Genomic DNA, 18,556 nt, shown 5'->3' with positions numbered 1-18,556 from the left:
GTGCTTCCGCCGGCTAGAAGATAGTGCATGGAATCAGGGCAGCCTGGACTGAGTTGTACTGTCTAGGAGTGCACTGAGCACAAAACTGGGCTCATAAGTAACTTGAGACAAATCAGGACTATGTTGCCTAGGCTGGTCTTAAACTCCTGGCCTCAAGTGATCCTTCCACCTTGGCCTCCCAAAGTGTTGGGACTGCAGGTGTTAGCCACTGTCCCTGGCCTAGCACTCCCTTTATCTTGCAAAACTGAAACTATGTTCATAAACACAACTCTCCATTGTCTCCACCCCACCCTCTAGCAACTATCATTCTACTTTCTGTCCCTTTGACTACTCTAGGTAGTCATGATCCGCCTCATGATCCAGTCACCTCCCATATAATTGGAATTACACAGTATTTGCCTTTTTGTGACCGGCTTATTCTTTTTTTTTTTTTTTTTCCTGAGACAGAGTCTCACTCTGTTGCCCAGGCTGGAGTGCAGTGATGCAATCTCAGCTCACTTCGACCTTTGCCTCCTGGGTTCAAGCAATCCTGCCTTAGCCTCCTGAGTAGCTAGGATTACAGGCGTGCACCACCACTCCTGGCTAATTTTGTATTTTTAGTAGAGATGGGGTTTCGCCATGTTGGCCAGATTGGTCTCGAACTCCTGGCCTTGTGATCCGGCCTCCTAAAGTGCCAGGATTACAGGCGTGAGCCACCGCGCCCGGCCCATGACTGGCTTATTTCACTTAGCACAGTGCCCTCAGGGTTCACCGATGTAGAGGGTGTCAGAGTTTCCTTCCTCTTTTTTTTTTTTTTTTTTTTTTTGAGACGGAGTCTCTTTCTGTCCCCCAGGCTGGAGTTCAGTGGTGTGATCTCGGCTCACTGCAGCCTCTGGCTGCTGGGTTCAAGCCATTCTCCTGCCTCAGCCTCCTGAGTAGCTGAGATTACAGGCGCCTGCCACCATGCTTGGCTAATTTTTGTATTTTTAGTAGAGACGGTTACACCATGTTGGCCAGGCTGGTCTCAAACTCCTGACCTCAGGTGATCTACCTGCCTCAGCTTCCCAAAGTGCTGGGATTATAGGCGTGAGCCACCGCACCGGCCAGAATTTCCTTCCTTTTTAAGGCTGAATAATCTATTGTATGGATAGACCATAGTTTGCTTATCCATTAGTCTGTTGGTGAACTCTTGGATTGCTACTACCTTTTAGCTGTCTGAATAACCCTGCTGTGAACATGAGTATACAAGTATCTTGTGACCCTGCTTTTAATTCCTTTGGGTATATAACCAGAAGTGAAATTACTGGATCATGTGGTAATTCTATTTTTAATTATTTGAGGAACCACAATGCTGTTTTCTGCACCATTTAACATTTTTGCCAACAGTTCACAACCGTTCCAATGTCTCCACATCTTCACCAACATTATCTTGTTTTGTTTTGGAATGGAGTCTTGCTCTGTCGCCCAGGCTGGAGCGCAGGGCATGATCTCGGCTCACTGCAAACTCCATCTCTTGGGTTCAAGTGATTCTCCTGCCTCGGCCTCCCGAGTAGCTGGGATTACAGGCACCTACCACTACACTTGGCTAATTTTTATATTTTTGGTGGAGATGGGGTTTTGGGGTTTCGCCATGTTGGCTAGGCTGGTCTCGAACTCCTGACCTCAGGTGATCTGCCTGCCTTGGCCTCCCAAAGTGCTGGGATTACAGGTGTGAGCCACCATGTCCAGCCTGTTTTGTTTTTTTAGTAGTAGCCATCCTAATCGGTGTAAGGTGGTAGCTTGTGGTTTTGATTTGCGTTTCCCTAATGACTAGTGCATCATTTGTTTTTATAATACAACTTGTATGGCATTTGGCTTCATTTACTAGTAAATTGTGCTTTGTAGCTTGCTATCTATATCAGTATCACTGAATTGGACTCAGTATTCAGTGATAACAAAATACTTCTTTTTCACTGTGAAATTGTATACTTTCGGAGAACAGGGAGAATATTATTACATAACCGAACTTAAGAATTCCCTCTGGATTTGGGTCAGTATGCTGTATTCACATGAATTAAATAATATGCTTTTGTTAGAAAGTCACTTTAAAATTACTTTCAATACATGTAAAATGAAAAGTAAGTATTTTTTCTCTCAAGTAAATGCCCATGTAAATTGGGATGTCTTATATACCTGTACTTCTTAAGTTCTGGAAAATAAGAACAGATAGAGTGCCCAAATGCTATTTTCTTATATCCTGTTTAGGATTCAACACAGAACGCTGGTTTTAAACGACTGTGAACTCTCAACACTTTTCCAAATGCTAGAGTTCAAGTGAATACATTGGCAATTCTTTTTTTTTTTTTTTTTTTTTTTTTTGAGTTGGAGCCTTCCTCTGTCGCCCAGGCTGGAGTGCAGTGGTGCAATCTTGGCTCACTGCAACCTCCACCTCCCGGGTTCAAGTGATTCTCCTGCCTCAACCTCTCAAGTAGCTGGGATTATAGGCATGTGCCACTATGCCCTGCTAATTTTTCTATTTTTAGTAGAGATGGGGTTTTGCCATGTTGGTCAGGCTGGTCTCAGACTCTTGACCTCAGGTCATCCACCCGCCTCGGCCTCCCAAAGTGCTGGGATTATAGGTGTGAGCCACCTCGCCCAGCCTCCATCTTGTTTTTATTATTTATAGGGTGGCCATGACTGATCGTAAAGCCCTACTGGTTTTTCCATTATAAGTAACACGTTTGTATTAGTCCTTTCTCACACTGCTATAAAAACACACTTAAGACTGGGTAATTTATAAAGAAAAGAGGTTTAATTGGCTCATGGTTCTGCAGGCCGTATAGGCTTCTGCTTCTAGGGAGGCCTCAGGAAACTTATAATCTTGGTGGAAAGTGAAGGGGAAGCCAGCATGTCTTACATGGTGGAATGAGAACTAAGAGAGAACCAAGGAGAAGGTACCACACACTATTAAACAACTGAGCACTCACTCACTATCACGAAAGCAGTATTGAGGGGGAAGTCAGCCCCATGATCCAATCACCTCCCACCAGACCCCTCCTCCAACAATGGGGATTACAATTCCGCACAAGATTTGGGTGGGGACACAAAGCCAAACCATATCAACGTTCATCGCAGAAAAAGTATAAAATGAAAATTAACTTTACTTACCCCATAAACTTGAGAGAACCACTACTGACAGTTTGGTTTATGCCTTCCAGACTTTTTTTTTTCTGTGCATGTATATATACACACATTTATAAATGTTTAAACATTAAAATATGTAAAAATGAAAAGGTCCTTTTATTGTTCTGAGATGAGTCATGTGAGACTCCTAGACACCTATATTCTAAATCAAAAATTGACAAAGGATGGAAGCCATTTCCTGTCATTTAAAGCTTGAGGTTAAGCTTTTTTTTTTTTTTTTTTTTTGAGAAAGAGTCTCACTCTGTCACCCAGGCTGGAGTGGTGGCATGATCTTGGCTCACTGCAAGCTCTGCCTCCCGGGTTCATACCATTCTCCTGCCTCAGCCTTCTGAGTAGCTGGGACTACAGGCGCCCGTCACCACACCTGGCTAATTTTTTGTATTTTTAGTAGAGACGGGGTTTCACTGTATTAGCCAGATGGTCTCGATCTCCTAACCTTGTGATCTGCCTGTCTCAGCCTCCCAAAGTGCTGGGATTGCAAGCATGAGCCACTGTGCCCGGCTGAGGTTAAGCTTTTTATTTAAAGGATTAAACAAAGACCCTGGGGATAAAAGGATGTTTTTGAGGATGCTGGACATTAGCATTATATAAATTACTATCAGATGGGCAGCAGAATGCTGCAATTGGTCATTTCTGAAGATAATGTTTTAATTGTGCCACTGACAAACTAATGTTAGCGTTGGGCATTTCAATAATTACTTTGAAATATTACGGGTATTAGATGTGTTTCGTTAAATGTGAAGGATTGCAAGGAAACCTCTTGAGTCTACAACTATATTTCATTAGGAAAGATGCAAAACAGTTATGCAAAATCCTATCATGCAAAGCTAATATTTTAATGCGTTGCCTACCAGATTTTTATTTATTTATTTTTTTTTGAGGCAGAGTCTCACTCTCTTGCCCAGGCTGGAGTGCAGTGGCATGATCTCAGCTCACTGCAGCCTCTGCCTCTCGGGTTCAAGGGATTCTCCTACCTTAGCCTCCTGAGTAGCTGGGATTACAGGACGTGCGCCACCATTTGCAAGCTCATTTTTGTATTTTAGTAGAGATGGGGTTTTGCCCTGTTGGCCAGGCTGGTCTCAAACTCTTGACCTCAAGTGATCCACCCACCTCAGCCTCCCAAAGTGTTGGAATTAGAGGTCTGAGCCACCCCACCCAGCCTTGCCGTCTAGTTTTTTGTTTTGTTTTGCTTTGTTTTTGAGATGGAGTCTTGCTCTGTTGTCTAGGTGGGAGGGCAGTGGTGCCATCTCAGATCACTGCAACCGCCACCTCCCCAGCTCATGCAATTCTCCTGCCTCAGCCTCCCAAGTAACGGGGATTACAGGTGCCCATGACCATGCCTGGCTAATTTTTGTAATTTTAGTAGAGACGAGGTTTCACCATGTTGGCCAGGCTGGTCTCAAACTCTTGACCTCAAGTGATCAGCCTGCCTTGGCCTCCCAAAGTGCTGGGATTACAGGTGTGAGGCTCCACACCCAGCCCCTAGCTTCTAGTTTTAATAAAAGTTCAAATACATCTATTTTTTAACATTGGCTTTTTTGTTTTGGATATAAAATTATTTCCTTGTGCTAATTATGTGGTCTTTGTTAAGAACAATTTTAATGACTGTGTAATCCACAGCGTTTATGTATCCATTTATTTAAGCATTTCATTATTGGTGGACATTTAGGATGAATTTTTTTCTACCACTCTGTGTATGTATACATCTATTATAGGTCATACTATTATTTTTATTATGGAAAATTCCAAGTACATAAAAAAGAAAGGTAATAATGAATCCTCCCCAACCAGCCTCAGCAATTATCAACACATGGCCCACCTTGTTTCATCTCTACTCCCACTACTCCTTGGTTCCACTATTGCCAAGCAAATCCCAGATGTATCATTTCAGTTTTGTAAATATATAACTGTAAAAGATAACCACTCTGAAAAGATAGCCACATTACAATTATTCATTAAGAAACCCGGCAGAGTGCGATGGCTCACGCCTGTAATCCCAGCACTTTGGGAGGCCGAGGCCGGCGGATCACCTGAGGTCAGGAGTTTGAGACCAGCCTAGCCAACATGGAGAAACCCGGCCTCTGCTAAAAATACAAAAAAATAAGCGGGGCGTAGTGGTGGGCGCTTGTAATCCTCTTTACTTGGGAGGCTGAAGCGGGAGAATCGCTTGAACCTGGGGGTGGAGGTTCCAGTGAGCCGAGATCGCGCCATTGCACTCCAGCCTGGGCGACAGAGCGAGACTGTCTCAAAAAAAAGAAAAAAGAAATGAAAGAAACCCAGCCATTAAATATCCAGCGACCACATTGCTCCAATTTGCTTATAATTTTTTTTTTTTTTTTTTTTTTTTTTTGAGACGGAGTCTTGCTCTGTCGCCCAGGCTGGAGTGCAATGGCACGATCTCGGCTCACTGCAACCTCCCCCTCCCGGGTTCAAGCGATTCTCCTGCCTCAGCCTCCCAAGTAGTTGGGATTACAGGCGCCCGCCACCGCGCCTGGCTAATCTTTGTATTTTTAGTAGAGCCGGGGTTTCGCCCTGTTGGCGAGGCTAGTCTCGAACTCCTGGCCTCAAGTGATCCGCCCGCCTTGGCTTCCCAAAAGTGCTGGGATTACAGGCGTGAGCCACCGTGCCCGTCCTATAACTTCTTTTAACGGTTTGAATTCAGATCTAAATAAAGGTCCCATGTAGCGATTGGTGGATAGCTCTCTAGTGCTCCCCATCCTCGCTTCCTAGCTGCCGCCCCGAAGAGTGGCTGGGGAGCAGGCATTTGTGCGTCTTGCAAGCTTCGACAGATAGGAAGTCCCAGGCGGGGACTGTGACCCCCGCCGCTGCCCTGGCTGAGTTCCCACCTGGGCCGCTGCAGGGAGGAGGTCGCAGAGCTGCCGGCTGGCGCCGCCCCGCCGGTCTCCTGCCTGCCCGCTCCCCGCATGAGCCCCGCGGCCCCGCCCTGCGCCACCCGCCCGCCCGTGGGACTCAGTGCGGCCAAGCCGGGCTCCGCAGGTGAGGCGCGCGCGGGGGCCTGGGCGGAGGACCCACGGGGCAAAGCTCTGGGGGAGCGGGTGGGCGCCCACCGCTGGGCCTCCCTAGGGAAGGGGTGCAGGTGATGGATGCCGTGGGGGACAGACCGAGAGAAAGAGGGTGGGCAAAGTGTGGGTGCAGCGGCTTTAAGGGCTCCTGGGATTGGAGGGCACTTGGAGGGGGGGGATGATGAAACTTCGAGAAAAGGGATCCAAAACTACTTAGTAATATAATAACAGCGATGACAACTGTTGCAATAACTATCACAATGATTATTTGTTATAATAATATAGCAGCAGTAAAAACAATAGCATTAGTAATAATAGCTACGATTCATTGCATTCTTATATGTGCCAGTGCTGGGCTTAGTTCTTTATGTATTTTGTGTATAAAGTAATGCCTACCTCATAGCAGTTGTGAGGAAGAAATGGAAAAATGCAGGTAAAGGCCGGGGCTCACACCTGTAATCCCAGCACTTTGGGAGGCTGAGGCAGGAGAATCACTTGAGGCCAGGAGTTCGAGACCAGCCTGGCCAAAGTGGTGAAATTCCATCTCTACTAAAAATACAAATATTAGCCAGGTGTGGTGGCGGGCGCCTGTAATCTCAGCTACTCCGGAGGCTGAGGCAGGAGAATCGCATGAATCCGGGAGGTGGAGGTTGCAGTGAGCCGAGATCAGGCCACTGCCCTCCATTCTGGGCGACACAGGGAGACTCTGTCTCATGAATGAATAAATAAATAAATGAACAAATAAAGTCGATAGTTTTTTGCGAGGGAGGTATGAGTGTCATGCCTACTATGCAGAGGAGGAAATGCAAGCCTATAGAGGTTAAGGAATTTGCCCAATAACACACAGCTGGTTAAGGTTTGGTTCAGGTTAAAGCTGGGGTCTTATCCCTGGGGTGGCACCTGCCACCTGGAGTTTTAGGTTCAGGGCTGCTGAGCTGAGACTGGAGAGCAAAGCCAGTGAGCGTTGGAATCATTTAGCTCTGGGTTTGCCACCTGGCTGTGCATGTATAGCTGTGTGACCTTGGGCAGGTCACTTGACCTCTCAGAACCCATTTGCTCATCTGTGAAGTAGAGATAATGGTAATGCTTGCCTCAAAGATTCTACAAGAATTAAGCGAGACAATGTATGTTAGAGAGGCGTGTACTTAGTTCTGTCTCATTAAATGACTGCTGGGATTAAGGTTACTAGGGAGCCCCACAGCCCTGCATCATAACCCCCTCCCTGCCATTCGCTTGCTGTGTGATCGTTCATGTGCACTGAACTCATCTGTGAAATTGAGTACGGTAAATCTTCAAGGCTGGTGGAAAGAGTAAATGGCAGGGAGGAGGGTTTGGTGTGATGCCCGGCTCATAGAGGATGCTCAGTGAGACCAGTTTCTTCCTTTCTTTCCTTCTTTTCCTCATTGAATCCAAAGCCATTTGTTCTCCGGAGACTTAGGAGAGAAGAAGGGGAATAGCTGTGCCTAAAATCTCACTATTAGTGGCAGGGCTGGGTCAGGAACTCAAGTCTGGGCATCTCTAGTCCACCAAGCTCCCATCCCCTTGACTGCTTTAATTTTTTTTTTTTCCAGCCAGGGTTTTGCTCTGTCACCCAGGCTGGAATGTAGTGACATGTGATCGCGGCTCACTGTGGCCTCGACCTCCCAGGCTCAGGCAATTCTCCTGCCTCAACCTCCTGAGTAGCTAGGGCTACAAGCATGCACCCGGCTAATTTTTAAATTATTTGTAGAAATGGAGTCTCCCTATGTTGCCCAGGCTGGTTTTGAACTTCTGGACTCAAGTGATCCTCCCACCTTGGCCTCCCAAAGTGCTGGGGTTACAGGCATGAGCCACAAAGCCTGGGCCTACTGGACTTCTACAACCACTGTGAGCTGGGCCATTCCAACACCAAGCATTTGTAATCAGGCTGGTATTCTATAAGCCAGACACATTTACCTATTTTGGATTAATAGTCATGAAATGGCATTTTTTTTTTCTTTTTTTTTTTTGGTGAAAAATCTCCCAGCTAGTGTCAGTATGCCTAGAGTTATGTGTTCATGACCCAGAGCTTAAATGGAGCAGCCTTGCAGACAGTGAAACTCCATGTAATTGTGAATTAATGGTTTGTGTCTGGGCTGGGGTGTCCCAGCAGGAGGGGAACCTCCTAGCATCTTTGCAAATTTCACAGAAGATGAAGTGACTCTGATCCATGGGTTGACCAACTCCTCTGGGTTTGCCTGTGACTTTCTGGTTTCAAAATGGAAAGTTTTGAGTCCTGGGAAACCTTTTGGTCCCGGGCAACTGGGAGAGTTGATCACCTTGCACATCCAAACATTCATAGTTTCTCAGGAAATTGTCTTCATTTCAGGTTTGTGGTTATTGTTGCTGTTTTCGAGTAGTTTTCACCACAGGGATCCTTGCCTGACTGATTTCCTCCAGTCTGCAGTGGGGGAATCTTTCGGTGGGGAAGGGGTATGGCCCATAGAGAAAGCTATCGACCTCCAAATCATCATCGCCCTGCCCAGTCCTTTCAGTCCTTTTGACCAATCTGCTAAAAAAGTGACCCAAAGTGCCTTTAATGAAAACCAGATCCTGATGGGCTGCAGCTTCTCCCTGGAAAAAGGACATTATGCACAGCAGAAAGCAAGGCGTCTGTTTCAGTAACCTTAAACCTCTCTGTAGGGTTAATAGAGGGGCCCGAGCAAAGAGCACAAGAAGCCACATTGTCTGGGAAACTGGAGAATTGTGAATGGGGCCAATGTCCCAGGGCAGCTGCCCAAAGGGAAGGGAGAAAAAAGGGTCAAAGGTTCCCCAAAGCCCCAAATGACCCAAACCAGGAAGACTTCTAACTGGAATTGAGCATTCCAGTTACAGGATGGTGATGGTGGGCCAACACACCTACAAAGTGCTTTGGGATCAGGTTTGCTCAAAACCTGTTAGAATGCATGGCTTTTGGTGTCTGGGAACTTCAAAAGTTTTACTGTTTTTGTCCTGGACAGTAAAGTAAGCATAATTGTTTTCAAAGCTGGTTGTGGAGGTCCCCTTGGGGGAAAAATAATCCATTTGCATAACAAGTTAGACAATACGAGGGAAATCTGTATTAAAGAATGCTGGGATGGCAGCTGGGCACGGTGGCTCACGCCTGTAATCCCAGCACTTTGGGAGGCCGAGGCAGGCAGATCACAAGATCAGGAGATCGAGACCATCCTGGCTAACACGGCGAAACCCTGTCTCTACTAAAAATATAAAAAATTAGCCGGGCGTAGTGGCGGGCGCCTGTAGTCCCAGCTACTTGGGAGGCTGAGGCATGGTAACCCCAGCGTGGGTAACAGAGAGAGACTCTGTCTTAAAAAAAAAAAAAACAATTAAATAAATACATAAAATAAAAGAAGGGCTGGCAAGCTTTTTCAGTAAGGGAACATGGAATACATATTTTGAGCTTTGGAGGCCGTGTGGTCCCTGTCCCAAGTACTCAACTCTGCTATGGTAGCAGGAAGCTGCCATGGACAATAGGCCAATGAATGGGCATGGACATGTGCCAATAAAACTTTATTTATAGACACTTAAATTTAAATTTCACACAGGAAATTTTCATATGTCAATAAATATTATTCTTTTGGTTTTAAAAAACTATTTAAACAACCTAAAAAATCATTTTAAGCTCATGAGCCACGCAAAATCAGGTGGCCATTTCCATTTGGTCCGTGGGTGGTACTTTACTAACCCCTCCTTGAAACAATAAGGACTCCTTTAAAAATATAACCACAGTTTCATTATCAAACTTAAAACTATTAACAATAATTCTTTAAAATCTTCAAATATCTAATCAGGGGTTCAAATTTCCTCAATTGTCTCACAATTTTTTGGGCTTTTTTGAGACAGGATCTTGTTCTGTCACTCAGGCTGGAGTGCTGTGGCATGATCATAGCTCACTGCAGCCTCGAATTCTGGAGCTCAAGAGATCCTCCCATCTCAGCCTCCTGAGTGGCTAGGACTACAGGTGTGCATCACCACGCCAGGCTAAATTTTAAATGTTTTTATAGAGATGGAGTCATGCTGTGTTGCCCAGGCTGGTCTCAAACTCCTGGCCTCAAACAATCCTCCTGCCTTGGCCTCCCAAAGCACTGGGATTAGGTGTGAGCCACTGTGCCTGGCCTAATGTTTTATTTTATTTTACGGTATTTTTTGTTTGTTTGCTTTGTTTCTTTCTTTCTTTTTTTTTTTTTTTTTTTTCTAGACAGAGTTTCACTCTTGTCATCCAGGCTGGAGTGCAATGGGATGATCTCGGGTCACTGCAACCTCTGCCTCCCGGGTTCAAGAGATTCTCCTGCCTCAGCCTCCCGAGTAGCTGGGATTATTAGCATGCGCCACCATGCCCAGCTAAGTTTTTGTATCTTTAGTAGAGATGGGTTTTCACCATGTTGGCCAGGCTGGTCTCAAACTCCTGACCTCAAGTGATCTGCCCGCCTCGGCCTCCCAAAGTGCTGGGATTACAGGTGTGAGCCACCGTGCCCAGACATGACGTGTTTGAATCAGGATCCAAATAAAGTCTAGATTCTACAAGTGATCAATCTTTTGTTTTCGAGTTAATAGGTTCTCTTTCTCTCTCTCTCTGTAATATATTGGCTAAAGAAACTAGGTCGTTTGTTTTGGGGAGTTTTCCACAGTCTTGATTTCTCTGGCTGCACCTAGTCTACTCAACGTCTTGGCAATGGGGGTGCCATGGGTCTCAGTCCTTAAAACTCACCTAATTTCTCCGTAAACTTACTTTCTTGGTGATATCATTCAGGGTTTAAATACATGCTGACTATCTGGGGCCGGGTGCAGTGGGATTACATGCCTGTAATCCCAGCACTTTGGGAGCCTGTGTCGGGTGGATCCCTTGAGGTCATGAGTTTGAGACCAGCCTGGCCAACATGGTGAAACCCCGTCTCTACTAAAAATACAAAAATTAGCTGGTGTGGTGGCACAAGCCTGTAATCCCAGCTACTCGGGAGGTTGAGGCACAAGAATCGCTTGAACCTGGGAGGCAGAGGTTGCAGTGAGCTGAGATCGTGCCACTGCACTCCAGCGTGCGTGACAGAGTGAGACTCTGTTCCCCACCCCAAAAAAACCCCCAAAACAGAAGAACAAACAAACAAAAAAGCAAACAAAAAAAACCACTGACTATCTCTGTTTAGATAGCTGCTTCTGACAGCACCTCTCCCCTAACCTGCAGGCTCAAACATCAAACTGCCTACTTGCTATGCTATCTGCACTCTAAAAGGCTTCTCAAGCTTAGTATGTCCAAAACTGAGCTCCAGGGATCCTTCCCTAAACTTGGAACTCCTATGGTTTTCCCATCTCCCTCTCTACATGCTCAGGCCAAATCCTTGGCGTTGTCTTTGACCTGTCTATTTCTTTTATTCCCTACATTCGATCTTTTGGTTCCGCCTTCCAAATACCTCCAAAATCCAACCACTTCTCACCACCTTCACTGCTATCAGTGACCAAGTTATTGCCATCTCTTTCCTAGATTGGTCTGCCTGCTACAGCCATTGTTCCACTCCAGGGTATTCTCAACACAGCAATCAATGTGCTTGATCCAGTTAAAATAAAAGTCAGGGCCAGGCACAGTGGCTCACGCCTGTCATCCCAGCGCTTTGGGAGGCTGAGGTGGGTGGATCACATGAGCTTAGGAGTTCGAGACCAGCCTGGCCAACAGGGTGAAATCTCGTCGCTACCAAAAATATAAAAATTAGCTGGGTGTGGTGGTGGGCACCTATAATCTCAGCTACTTGAGAGGCTGAGGCAGGAGAATCACTTGAGCCAGGGAGGCAGAGGTTGCAGTGAGCTGAGATTGTGCCACTGCACTCTAGCCTGGGCGACAGAGTGAGACACCATCTCAAACAAAACAAAACGAAAACAAAAACAAGTCAGAGCATCCATCCTGGCTAATATCCCTTCAGTGGCTCCCAACTCCCTCCAAGTAAAAGTCAGAGCGCTCACAATGGCCTGAAAGACCCTACTCACTCTGGCCCTGATACCTCTCCAACCCCATGTCCTACTGTTATATCCTCTTCGTGCAATTTACTGAAGAACATGCAAATTATGCTCCTAATATCAAAGCCTTTGCACTGTCATTTTCTTTTCTTTCTGGAACTTTCTTTCTCCAGATATTCCTGTGGTTCATTCCTTCACTTCCTGAGGTCTCTGCTTAAATGTCACCTCCTCAGGTCTTCCCTGACCAAACTGTCTATAATAGTACCTGCTCCTTCTTTGGCTCCTTTTTCCTACCCTGTTGTATTTTTCTCCGTGGCACTCATCACTCCCTGACATAATATAGTTATTTGATTATCTATTTATTTTCTGCCTGGTTCATTCCAACACACCAGCAGGGAGTTAGTTTTGTAAACTGCTGTATTCTCAGAGCATAGAATAATGCCTGGCTCACAGCAGTACTCAACAAATATTTGAAGAATGAAAGCATGAAATAATTACACAAACATAAATATGTATTATAGCTGTGCTTGGTGCTATAAAAGAGAAGTATTGGCCTTTTCTTCTGGCTAATTGCTTTGGCCTGGTCAGAGAATTCAGGGAAGGCTTCATTGAAGACTTGAAATTTACAATGAATTGATCTTAGCCGGGCAAAGAGGAAGGGGAAGAATCCTCTGGGCCGAGGAACAGCCTGTGAGAGGGTCTTAATTTGGGGAGGATAGCACCTTGGAGGGACAGACAGATGGCCCGGGCAGGAACCTTGGGGAATGAGGGGCAAAGAGGAGGGTGATACAGCCACTGGAAAAGCTTTGGGCTTTATCTTGAGGGTAATGGGGAGAGGCGGAGGGTGACATGAGTTTATTGAGATGGTGTTTTTCAAAACAGCATCTGTTTGAAAACAGCAATCTGGTTTATTTGCTTATTTAATAAACTTGTATACAGAGCTGACTTTGTGTCAAGCCCTGTTTGAAGTGATTCACTATTAACAACTCATTTTACCCTCATACGACACAGTGATGCTGGTACCATCATTAATCTCATTTTACAGACGAGAAAATTGGAGTGCAGAGAGATTAAGAAACTTGTCCAAGGCCGGGCTCAGTGGCTCACACCTGTAATCTCAGCACTTTGGGAGGCCAAAGTGGGTGGATCACTTGAGGTCAGGAGTTCGAGATCAGCCTGGCAAACATGGTGGGAGCCTGTCTCTACTAAAAATACAAAAATTAGCCTGGTGTGGTGGTGGGTACCTGTAATCCTAGCTACTCAGGAGGCTGAGGCAGAAGAATCGCTTGAACCTGGGAAGCAGAGGTTGCAGTGAGCCTACATTGCACCACTGCACTCCAGCCTGGGCAAGAGAGTAAGACTCCATATCAAAAAAAAAAAAGAAAAGAAAAAAAAAAAGAAAGAAATATGTCCAACATTGCACAGCTAGTAAGTGGCAGAGACGTGATTCAGAACAGGTGACTGGCTCCACAGTCCATGCTTTTCCATTTCTGTTTGATACTGACTTCTGTGAGGTATAAATTTACAGGCAATACAATGCACACTAAGTGTACAGTTCAGTGAGATCTGATAAATGTATGTATCTGTGTGACAACCACCACAATCAAGATACAAAAAATGGGGGCTGGGTGCAATGGCATCCACCTGTAATCCCAGTACTTTGGGAAGCTTGAAGGGAGGATTGCTTGAAACCAGGAGTTTGAGACCAGCTTGGGCAATATAGTGAGACCCTATATCTACAAAAAAAATTTTCCATCACCCCAAGAAGTTCCCTTGTGCCCTGTTGCAATAAACTTTTCCCATTGTACCCTAATAATGCCCCAGACCAATCCTAATTTGTTTCCTGTCACTGAAGATTATTCTAGATAACCTAGATAACCTAGAATCTAGATATTCTAGATAACCTAGAGTTTCGCAGAAATGGAATCATATGTTATGTGGTCTTTTTTGACTGGCTTCTTTTGCTCAGCATAAGCATAATGTTTCTGAGGTTCATCTGTGTTGTTGCCTATATCAGTAATGTATTCCTTTTCCTATGCATATAATATGGGTTTTTTCCCTTTGGGTGCTTAAAAATTTATTATTTTATTTATTTAAAAAATTGACATATACGCCGGGCACGGTGGCTCACGCCAGCAATCCCAGCACTTTGGGAGGCCGAAGTGGGCTGATCACCAGAGGTCAGGAGTTCCAGACCAGCCTGACCAAGATGGCGAAACCCCATCTCTACTAAAAATACAAAAATTAGCTGGGTGTGATGGCACATGCCTGTTATCCCAGCTACTCAGGAGGGTGAGGCAGGAGAATCGCTTGCACCTGGGAGGCGGAGGTTGCAGTGAGCCGAGATTGCGCCACTACACTCCAGCCTGGGTGACAGAGTGAGACTCCATCTCAAAAAAAAAAAAAAAAATTGACATATAATAATTGTACATATTTATGGGGTACATAAAGATGTTTTGATGTGTATAATGTATGGTGATCAGATCAGGGTAATTAGCATGTCTACCATCTCAAACATTTCTCATTTCTTTCTGTTCAGTATCTTCCTTCTAGCTATTTGAAACTATATATTATTGTTAACTATTGTCATCCTACAGTGGTACAGACTACTATAACTAAATTAAAAAACAATTGTGTGGCCAGGGATGGTGGCCCATGCCTGTATTCCTAGCACTTTGGGAGGCCGAGATGGGAGGATTGCTTGAGACCAGGAGTTTGAGATCAGCCTGGGAAACATAGCAAGAACCCATTTCTACAAGAACTAAAAAAGTTAGCTGGGCATGGTAGTGCATGCCTGTAGTCTCAGCTTCTCAGGAGGCTGAGACCAGAGGATCACTTGAACACAGGAGTTCAAGGCTGCAGTGAGCCATGATCATGCCACTGCACTGCAGGCTGGGTGACAGAGAAAGACTCTGTCTCTCAAGAAAATAAAAAAGAATTTGAAATAACTACAGATTCATAGGAAGTTGCAAAAGAAATATCCTGTGTACTCTTCACCCAGTTTCCCCCATTGGTTACATGTTATGTAACAATAGTACCATATAAAATTCAGGAAATCATGGTACAAATTCAGGGCTTATTCAGATTTCACTAGTTTTACATGCACTCCTTTGTGTGTATATTTTATATCGTTTTCTTCAATTTTGTGACATGTGTAGACTAATGTAACAGCTACCCTAATCAGGACCCAGAACTCTCCTGGTGATCACAAGCCTCTTTCATGCATCCCTTGACAGCCTTATCTCCCTCTCCCCATGGCAAATACCAATCTAGTTTGCATTTCTATAATTTTATTTCAAGAATGTTTTACAATTGGAATCATTAGTATATAACTTTCAGTGATTGGCTTTCTTCCCTCTGCATAATTCCCTTTAGGTGCATCAAAGTCGTTGCCTGTATCAATAGTTCATTCCTTTTCATTGCTGAGTAGTATTCAATGGCGTGGACATACCACAGTGAGTTTAACCATTCACCTATGGAATGACATTTAGATTGGTTCAATTTTTCGGCTACTATGAATAAAGATGCTATGAACATTTGTGTACAGGTTTTGTTTGTTTGTTTGTTTGTTTGTTTTTTGAGTTGGAGTCTCACACTGTCACCCAGGCTGGAATGCAGTGGCGCGATCTTGGCTCACTGCATCACTGCAAGCTCTGTTTCCTGGGTTCATGCCATTCTCCTGCCTCAGCCTCCCAAGTAGCTGGGACTACAGGCGCCCACCACCACGCCTAGCTAATTTTTTGTATTTTTAGTAGAGATGGGGTTTCACCATGTTAGCCAGGATGCTCTTGATCTCCTGACCTCGTGATCCACCTGCCTCAGCCTCCCAAAGTGCTGGGATTATAGGCGTGAGCCACCATGCCCAGCCTGTGTACAGGTTTTTATGTGAACATAAATTTTCATTTTTCTGGGATAAATGCCCAAGAGTGTAATTGTTGGGCTGTATGTTAAGTACACATTTAATTTTATAAGAAACAACAAAACTATTTTCCAGAATAGCTGTACCACCTTATATTCTCATCAGCAATGTGTGAGTGATCCAGTTTCTCCTCATTCTTTCTAGTTAATGGCATTATGGTTACATTCATTTATTTATTTTTGAGTTGAAGTCTCACTCTGTTGCCCAGGCTGGAGTGCAGTGGTGCGGTCTTGGCTCACTGCAACCTCTGCCTCCCAGTCACTGCAACCTCCGCCTCCTCGGTTCAAGCAATTCTCCTGCCTTGGCCTCCTGAGTAGCTGGGACTACAGGCATGAGCCACCATGCCCGGCTAATGTTTGTATTTTTAGTAGAGATGGGGTTTCACCATGTTGGCCAGGCTGGTCTCAAACTCCTGATCTCAGGTGATTCACCCACCTCGGCCTTCCAAAGTGCTGGGATTACAGGCATGATTCACTGCGCCTGGCTTCATTATGGTTTTTTTTTTTTTATTTTAGCCATCCGATAGGTCTATAATTATACTGTGGTTTCAGTGGTCATTTTCCTAATGGCTAACAATGCTGAGTATCTTCCCATGTGTTTATTTGCTATCTGTATATATACTTTGATGATATATCTGCGCATATCTTCTGCTCATTTTCTGATTGGATTGCTTATTTATTTTTTAGTTTTAAGAGTTTTTCAATATAGTCTAGATGCAACTCCTTTTTGCTGGATTTTTTTTAAAAATCTTTTTTTTTTTTTTTTTTTTTTTAGCAATTTGATTATTATATGCCTTGGCGTGGCTTTATTCATGATTCCTCTGCTTGGGGTTGGTTGAGCTTCTTGGATCTGTGGATCTGTAGTTCTATCAAACTTTACACAAATTTGGTCATGAGGTCATGTTTTCTTTCTTTCTTTCTTTCTTTCTTTCTTTCTTTCTTTCTTTTTCTTTCTCTCTTTCTTTCCTTCTTTCTTTTTCTTTCTCTCTCTCTCTTTTTTTTTTCAGTCTCATTCTGTCACCTAGGCTGGAGTGCAGTGGTGCAACCTTGGCTCACTACAATTTCCGCCTCCCAGGTTCAAGTGATTTTTGTGCCCAGCCTCCTGAGTAGCTGGGATTACAGCCATCACACCTGGCTATTTTTTTTTTTTTTTTTTTTTTTTTTTTTGTAGAGATGGGGCTTCACCATGTTGGCCAGGCTGGTTTTGAACTCTTGGCCTCAAGTGATTTGCCCACCTCAACCCTCCAAAATGTGGGATTACAGGCGTGAGCCACTGTGCCCTGCTAATGATTTATTCAGATATTTTTCTGCCACCCCCTCCTTTCCTGGGACTCCAGTTACACATATTTCAAATAGTTTCATATTGCTCCAGAGCCCTCTTAATTTTTTCAGTCTTTTTCCCCCTGCATTTTACTTTGGATAATTTATTTTGCTATGACTTCAAGTTCACTAATTTTTCTTCTGCAGTGTCTAATATGCTGTTAACTCTATCCAGTGTATTTTCCATTTCAGATATTGTATTTTTATCTCTAGAAGTTCCTCTTGGGGTTTTTTTCGCACCTACCATGTCTCTCCCTTTAACATGCTCGCAGTTTTCCCTACTTTCTTGAACTTCCAGAGTGTATTTATAATAAACATCCTTGTCCATTAATTGGATCTTCTGTGTCATTTCTGGATCTGTTCTATTGATTGGATTTTTCTCCTGATAATCAGCCATATTTTCCTGCTTCCTAGTATGCCTGGTAATTTTTATTTATTTATTAAAAAATTTCTTTGAGACAGGTTCTCGCTCTGTCACCCTGGCTGGAGTGCAGTGGCATAATCATGGCTCATTGCAGCCTCAACTTTCCAGGCTTCGGTGACCCTCCCACCTCAGCCTCCTGAGTAGTTGGGCACCTGCCACATCCCTGGCAAAGTTTTGCATTTTTGGTAAAGACAGAGTTTCACCATGTTGCCCAGGCTGGTCACAAACTCCTGAGCTCAGACAATTCACCTTCCTTGGCCTCCCAAAGGGCTGGGATTATAGGCATGAGCCACTGTGCTTGGCCTGCCTGATAATTTTTGATTAGATCTGGACACTTCGGATTTTACATTGCTGGATTTTTTTTTCTTTTTTTTCTTTCTCCATCTTCTGGTTTTCTGAAGTTTCTGGGTTTTATGATACTGCTTTAAATATTGTTGGGTTTTGTTCTGGAATGCAATTCAGTTACTTGGAATCAATTAGATCCTTCCAAGACTTGCTTTTGAGCTTTGTTAGGGCAGATCTGGAATAAACTTTAGCCTAGGGCTAATTTGGGCTATCATGGAGGCAATTATTCTTTGATGATTGACCCTGATGCCCAATGTATTTGGAGGTTTTTCCATTGCAGCTTGTAGGAGCTATTCTCATTCCCCTGTGAGGTCCAAGGATTGTTCTGCCTACTGGTGGTTCATTCTCCAGCCTCAGGTGGTTTCTTACATGCAAAGGTAGATAAATATTCAGCCAAAGTCTC

At 44.4% G+C, this 18,556-nt stretch overlaps 1 protein-coding gene across 1 annotated transcript in view; it reads left to right on the top strand.

Annotated features, from left to right (window-relative positions):
* The first annotated feature begins 5,894 nt into the window (after positions 1-5,894).
* Positions 5,895-18,556, top strand: part of OTOA (otoancorin) — a 96,965-nt gene continuing 84,303 nt past the window's right edge. The window contains exon 1 of the mRNA XM_054669010.2: positions 5,895-6,159. The gene's annotated coding sequence lies outside the window, so the exon portion shown is untranslated. The remainder of the gene's footprint in view (positions 6,160-18,556) is intronic.

Source organism: Pan troglodytes, chromosome 18, assembly GCF_028858775.2.
Source record: "Pan troglodytes isolate AG18354 chromosome 18, NHGRI_mPanTro3-v2.0_pri, whole genome shotgun sequence".
Classification (NCBI taxonomy): Eukaryota; Metazoa; Chordata; class Mammalia; order Primates; family Hominidae; genus Pan; species Pan troglodytes.
The sequence above is the reverse complement of the archived record's forward strand: the minus strand, read 5'-3'. Positions and strand labels throughout refer to the sequence as shown.